Raw genomic sequence first — 7,550 nt, 5'->3', positions numbered from 1 at the left:
AAGTTTGGGGGATCCATCTCCCCTTGACTTGAGAACATGCATAAGACCCCTTTGGGACGTGGTTCCTTCTTGTATTTCTTGTCATCCTCTTCTAGCTCACTTTCAGACCTACATCTTGTACCTCCAATAACTGGTACATGTTACAGGGCAAGTGCCATCCCCTCTTCCTCCAGATCTTTGCCAGTTCTAAAATCCTTTGGGGAATTTTTGGGAGGGGAATTACTGCAGCGACAAGTTGCCAGCCTGATCACCTCATAATGTCATATGGAAAAAAAATAGCAGTAGAGCTTATATGCCGCTTCACAGTGCTTTACAGCCCTCTAAGCAGTTCATAGCATGTTGCCCCCAACAATCCGGGTCTTCATTTTACCAACTTTGGAAAGATGGAAGGCTGAGTCCAATCTTTGAGCTGGTCAGGATTGAGTTGCTGGCAGTTGGTAGAATTAGCCTGCAATATTGCATTCTAACCACTGCGCCACCATGACCCCTATGCAGCGGACCAGTGCAATTTGCACAGAAGCTGAGATGCAGATGGGTGAAACGCCTTCTGCCCAAAGCCATCTGTTAGGATACTTGATCTTTCGTGATTCATCCCTTCACTAGCTTAAGTTGCGGGAAAAACTGTACTTTGCTCACCCCCTTTTCTGTATGAAAGCCAGGCTCTTTGCTTAGTCATTAAATCTTTCGCTGCCTAAAACACACAGGAGAAACTCCTGTCCTTCGAAAGCAGCAGATACACAACAGCTGTCATTTTCCACGTTGACTGTAGAGCAAGTCCTTTGCTGAGGCGGCTTCCTTTGAGGGAGAAAAATGCTTGTTCTGGGATAATGATGATCCATTGCAGCCATGACAAATGACCTAGCTTCCCTCCTTCCCAATCCGTTGACTCACTTCTTTGTCCTGCCTACACCTTTCAGACAGTCTTTCCACACCAAAGTTTTTAGTCCATTGCAGTGGGTGGGTGTCATTTTCTCTTCCCTTTTTGCCTTTTCGATATTTCACTTCCCCTCCAGGACGGAATTAAAAGTAAAACGATGAGATCATAATCAGTGCGACTACAAATAGGCTGGGAGAGCTTACATAGCAATAACAATAGCACTTTTATACCACTTCACAGTGCTTTACAGAGTCAGTATATTGTCCCCAGCAATCTGGGTCTTTATTTTACCAGCCTTGGAAGGATGGAAGTCTGAATCAACCTTGAGCCAGTCAGGATCGAACTCCTGGCAGTAGGCAGAGTTATGTGGCAATACTGCATTCTAACCACTGTGCCACCACGGCCCCTATCCAAATCAATCTCTTTCATGTCTGACTGCAAGTGGGTAGCTGAAATGACCCAATAGGCACGTTAGGCCCCATTTTTTAGAAGGCCTCTTTTGGTCTTTTGCCTCCATTAAAAATATTTGGGGGAGGAGGCAAATAGTTCTACCCACAATATGAATGGGGGTAGTTTATTTTTATTTGCATTAATTCTATTCTGCTTCAACTATACAGTTCTGAGTGGCTTAGAAAAGTTAAAAGACCTGAAATTGTAGGACAAAATTACAAAGGAGAGCTAAAATTTAAGAATGGAAACCTTCCAATAGACCAGTGGGAGTTGAAGTCTGGACATCTTCAAGTTGCCAAGTTTGGGAAACACTGCAATAGACCAAGATTTGAAAGGCCACAGAAAATTATTATTAAATGTCAACACTTAAAAATAACTCACTTGGATGGAAATAGTTCAGCCCCAAACAAAACTGGAGTCAGTCGACATCCAAATCTAAGCCTACCTGGATTAATTAGCTAGTTAAATTAACTTAAGTTTGGGGAATTTGCAGGACGTGTTTATCATTCCCCACCCCCGTGCACACAATGTATATTTTAGCGTTGGTACAAGATTATGCATGTAAAATACCACAAACATCCACATTATTATTTAAATAATCATAAATTTTAATTACAGAAAGATATGTATGTATTTTCTGTAATTTCCTTCGCTGCTACTAACCTCAAGGAAGAGTCGGGAGCATTGAAGATTCCCATAAATGTCTGTGCCACCCCAGCAAGGGCTTGGGAATTTCTTGTTTTTAAAGGAAATTTAAAATGGCATTTCTTACGCCACTTTAGCCTTTTCATTACATCTGTTAAGGGCTAGAAATGTATTTTAAAACACTTAAAATACTCTCACTAATAACTTCTACCACCGTACTGCCAGTGCTATCTTCTCAACTTGTGCAGAATTGGAATGCACAGAATTGGCAACGTGTCATAAAAGCTCATCACGCATAACGTTATCTGTCTTCAGAGACTTAATATGTTCTCAATTCAGGGTGAGTCACTGTCAAAGGGAAATGCAAGGTGATTGTTGTGTGCGCGCAAACCTTGTAAACACTCCCCAAGTTATGAGTCACTTCTCAGTTGGGTTAGAAATTCTTGTTACGTTTATTGGGTTGTTGTCGTTGCTAACCCCACCCCCACCCTGCAGCTTCCCCGCTGATCCAGGCGGCCTCGTTACTTTCTGGTTGGCAGCCTGATCCGTGATGTGCATCAATGTTGAATTCTTGAGTAACAAGGACTCGGTGTAGCAAGCTGGGTAATTCCTAGGAAGCAAAGCACAGGATGAGAGAGTCTGGCTCAGGGTAAAGGCATGTCTCCCAAAGTCCAGACACGAGAATTTGTAGACCTCAACATGATTAAGACCACAGGTTGGCTTGCCTTTTTAAGGAAAACCTCCTTACTCTTCCTAAAGCTGGATCAGGCTAGATTTTTATGACTTTTGTTCCTTTTGTGTTGGATGGTCCTGCAAGTTATCAATATTTGTGCACTGGGGCCAAGAACCTAAAACGGAAGTCCTACCACTCTGGTCCTTTTCTCCAACCTGTTAAAAAATGGCCTTATTTGAGCAATGGGTGCCCTACCATCACATGTGGCAGATCAATTCCAGATGGCTGTTGTTTTTTTTAATACCATGAAAAAGCTTTTGTAATAATCAGCTATTTTCCCCCCAAGAACCTTCTGTGACAGCGCAAGGATGAATATACATAAAGTAGGGGAGATGCTTTCAGTTTGAAAGAAGATGCTTTTAAAATACCTGTTGAGCAGAAGGCAAAAAACCTTTGTCTGAAAGTCTCCCGTCTAAGCAGTTTAGAGCTAAAAAGCACCCAACCTTTGGGTGCATATTTCATTTCGAAGCCAGTTGTGTGTTGGTCTTTATGATTACTCAATGACTTGGTACATGCATTCCAACCAGAGTGTTCAGCAACTTCAAAAGCAGATCCCACAGAGCCAGGGGTCCCTAAGATGCCCCCCTGATGATTTTTAATTTTGTAAAAAATGAATGGGAAGCTACTCACTAGTAAGTTGCAAAGCAAAACTATGTCCACCCCCAGCAGAGTCTGGTCTAAATCTTCTTGTGGTTGTCTAGACCAAAATCCTCTTGATCTCGGAGGAGAAATATATAATGGCAGCTGACTTTTTACAGTTTGGTTTGCCTTCTGGACATACAATGCTTGGTCTCAGCCACCAAGACAACTATCTTGTGTGAATGCTCATAACAATGCACTCAGAATTTCAAAGGGATCTTCAATTTTTGGGGGAGGATTCTACTCCAGAGCCATTTCTTGTGTTTTGGAAAAAGGTTTGAAAGTGCAGGTGGGAAAGTCATCAAAATTCACTTGAGGTGAATGCTTTTTCATGGAAGAAAAAGTGCAAAGATCAAATTCCTCCCACCAAATTTATCCTGCTCTTTGATAGGGCCACTTTATCTGGACTACAAAACTCCAGTCGCCTGGAGGGTTTTTCCTGCCTAGATTTTGTTTGCTTATCTTTAATTAAAATAAGTCAACAAACTCCTTGAAGCCTACTTTGTTTATGCACCAAACACAAAGCCATCCTAGAAGGTTTCCAGAGCGGATTACGGACCAAATGTTTACTTTCTATGTCCTAACTGCATATGTGTAGTTGTTGTATTCTGAGTAACTTTCTTGTAAATAAGCAGAAATTTCAAATTTGAGCCAATTATTCAGCAATGAAGTAGGAGACACAAGGAACAACAAAAGTCACATTGATAGTGTCTATCCAAGCATACAGTATACGTAGTCCAGGTAGCCTTTAAGGTAAAGATAAAAGGTTCCCCTTGCACATATGTGCTAGTCGTTCCCAACTGTAGGGGTGTGTGTGCTCATCTCCGTTTCAAAGCCGAAGAGCCAGCGCTGTCCAAAGACGTCTCCGTGGTCATGTGGCCAGCATGACTAAATGCCGAAGGCTCACAGAACGCTGCTACCTTCACACCAAAGGTGGTCCCTATTTTTCTACTTGCATTTTTACATGCTTTCGAACTGCTAGGTTGGCGGAAGCTGGGACAAGTAACAGGAGCTCACTCTGTTATGCAGCACTAGGGATTCAAACTGCTGAATTGCTGACCTTTCTGATCGACAAGCTCAGAACCTTAGCCACTCAGCCATCACGTCCAGGTAGTCCTTAACTTACAACTATTCATTTACTGACCATTCGAACTGACAGCAGTGACATACAACCGATATTTGCACTTAACAACTGTCACAGCCTCGCCACTGTCATGAGATCAAAATTTGGTTGCTTGGCAATTTGCATGTATTGATGACGGAGTCCGGGGTCATCTGATTGCCATTTGGGACCTTCCCAGACGGTTTCCGACAAGGAAAATCAGTGGGGAAAGCCGGATTTGCTTAACAATCATGTTATTAACAACTGCAAGTGATTCACTTAACAGCCATGGCAAGACGGTCATAAAATTAGATGTGACTCGCTTAAGAACTGCCTTGCTTAACAGTGGAGATTCTGGCCTCAGTTGTCTCAGGTCATAAGTCGAGGACCACCTGTATTTGCACAGGAAATCCATTCTTCCCAAATGAGTCGTGGAGCTTACAAATAAGCAAAGAACCATGTTGCAACTCAGTGGCTGGAAATTAGACAATAAATTACAGCTTTACCTAAAAATGCCCCAAGTAGGAAAAAGGGTTGAATCTCTTCAGAGTTGCACAAGTCTCAATGTGGTCCCTGCTGAAAAACCCCAGTGGCCAATAACAATCCATCTGATGTATCATGAGCCCAAACAGTTCAAGCAAAGGACCACAGGGCATTGTTACAGTTGTCTTACAAGCAGAAAATATGTTAAGGGAGGAGTTCTTGATTTTACAGTTTTAATTTTCTTGTTAAAATGCAGTTTAAGATTGAAAAAAACAGGTAGGCAGACCTGAAGGAGGTGCATCAAAGTGGTCCACTTCCAAATAACATATGAACAGCAGATGGAGGAAGTATTTGGGTTACCTGGTGCAGATTACTGTGCAGATGATGGTGATAGCAATAACACTTAGACTTATATGCTGCTTCACAGGGCTTCACAGCCCTCTGTAAGCAGTTTACAGAGTCAGCCTATTGCCGCCAACAATCTGGGTCCTCATTTTACCAACTTTGGAAGGATGGAAGACTGAGTCAACATTGAGCTAGTGAGATTCGAACTGCCAAACTGCAGTCAGCAGAAGTAGCTGCAGTACTGCATTCTAACCACTGGGCCACCACAGCTCTTGTGACGATGATGGTGATGACTATCATCCATTCAGTCGTGTCCAACTCTTGGAGATTCTATGGGCCAAGATCTCCACATCTTCCAACCTTGTATTACGTCACTGAGTTGTTCCATCCTCTGAATTGGATGTTGATGTAGATTACATGTCATATTTTTTCACCTAAATCACATCCATTATTTCCACTTTTCCATTTCTGCTTAAAACTAGCACATGCCAATTTTGGAAATCCAGACTCCTTTGCCTCTTTTTTGGGGATAGCCGACAAGGGGCTGCTTAATCTTACCTGCAAACGGTCCTGCATTTTATTCCTTAGCATCCTCAGTTCAAATCATCCCAAGAAGTTGGTAGTAGAAAAGACTTCCCTTTGCTGGAGAGCTCAATTGTAATCAAGAAGGCTAGATGCATAAGCAGGCAAGGCAGCTGTCTCCAAGTTTTCTATTTACAAAATGAAACGTAAACATTGTGAACATTGTAGAAATTGGCAGGACCAATATGCAATTCTTCGGGTTTAGGAAATGACCAGAATCGTGATACTGGGAGAGCATTAAAAACTGCAGAATAGCAATAGCACTTAGACTTATATTCCGCTTCATAGTGCTTTACAGCCCTCTCCAAGAGGTTTACAGAGCAGCCTATTGCCCCCAACAATCTGGGTCCTCATTTTACCCACCTCAGAAGGATCAAAGGCTGAATCAACCTTGAATGGTACCACGTACAGTGGGACCTCAGGTCCTGAACGGCTCAGACCACAAACAATTTGGGTGCCGACCGAAAAATCCACTAAATGTTTTACTCACTCCACGAGCACATCCTCGGGTACTAAATAAGCACAGATGTGACAATTTCCCCTGCCGTGCAATTTTTTGTGTGCGCGCGCATGCACAGTCAGCCTTGCTTGTGGTCACGACCAAATCTGATGCCAACTGAAGTCTTGGAATGGGTTAGTTCAGCACCCAAGGTCCCACTGTACAATATATTTGCCGAACATACAGTATTAGACTTCATATTTTAAGGAACATTGTATTTTTACCCTTTGTAATTGCAAAGGTGTGTAGTTTACAAGCTGTGGATCTAAAATATTATCCAAGATAAAAGATCAAGGTGACCGATTTAATTAAAATTCTACCAATTTCATATTACTTTATTGCTAATGCATGAATGCAACTAATGGTTTAGAAGTAACCAGAATGACTCATCCATAATTTAAATAAAGACAGTGACCTCAGCGCATTATTGATCAAATGATACAACCCGTTGCTGCAATATTTTTGTTAAATATGAAACATAGTTTTTTTAAAGAAGTTATACTACGAATGGATTTTAGTCATGCATTATTTTTTTACTTTCTATACCAAAGGGGACTTCTTTGATTATAAAACTAGATAAAAATTGCTCAGATGAATAAACTTTCCTATTTCCTCATTTCAGTAACATAATCTGAAATCAAAATGGTATCTTCAGATCATAAATGCCTTAAGAAAAAAAAAGAAGGAAAGAAAAGATTCGGCTAATGATGCCAGAACTGCATGATCTTATACCATGGAACCAGTATCTGAATCTCCTGATGCTTTATTTATTTGGAGAAATACAGTCATGGCGTTTAAAATAAACAGTGAGATCAATTGTATGATTTCACTTCCCTACAACCGTTTTTAACCTAAGGTCAGAATTTTTAAGATTTGGCCTTTCTGTTGTTGAGTGGTAATTCGATAAACACAGCTGGTTGATAAGGCAATAACTACCTTCTGTCTGCAGCAAGGATTTGGGATGAAATATTTCACGCACAAATACACAAACATACTTTTTAAGGAAAGTTCAGAAGTGCCCTCTGACTAATATTACTCCAGTGCTCAACGGAAAATGAGTAAAATGGACTGTCATATGGTCTTGCCCTGCTACTAGCTCACAGGATTTCCCCCCTCCGTCATCCAGCTCCATGTTGCTGAGATTGTAGGTTAAAAGCAGTTTGTAGCTTTACGATTGGAGGAATTATATTCACAC

This window comes from Thamnophis sirtalis, unplaced genomic scaffold (genome assembly GCF_051295495.1).
Source record: "Thamnophis sirtalis isolate CommonGarterSnake01/CBP01778 unplaced genomic scaffold, rThaSir2_p1.2 scaffold_3, whole genome shotgun sequence".
Classification (NCBI taxonomy): Eukaryota; Metazoa; Chordata; class Lepidosauria; order Squamata; family Natricidae; genus Thamnophis; species Thamnophis sirtalis.
Note: the sequence above shows the minus strand (reverse complement) of the source record.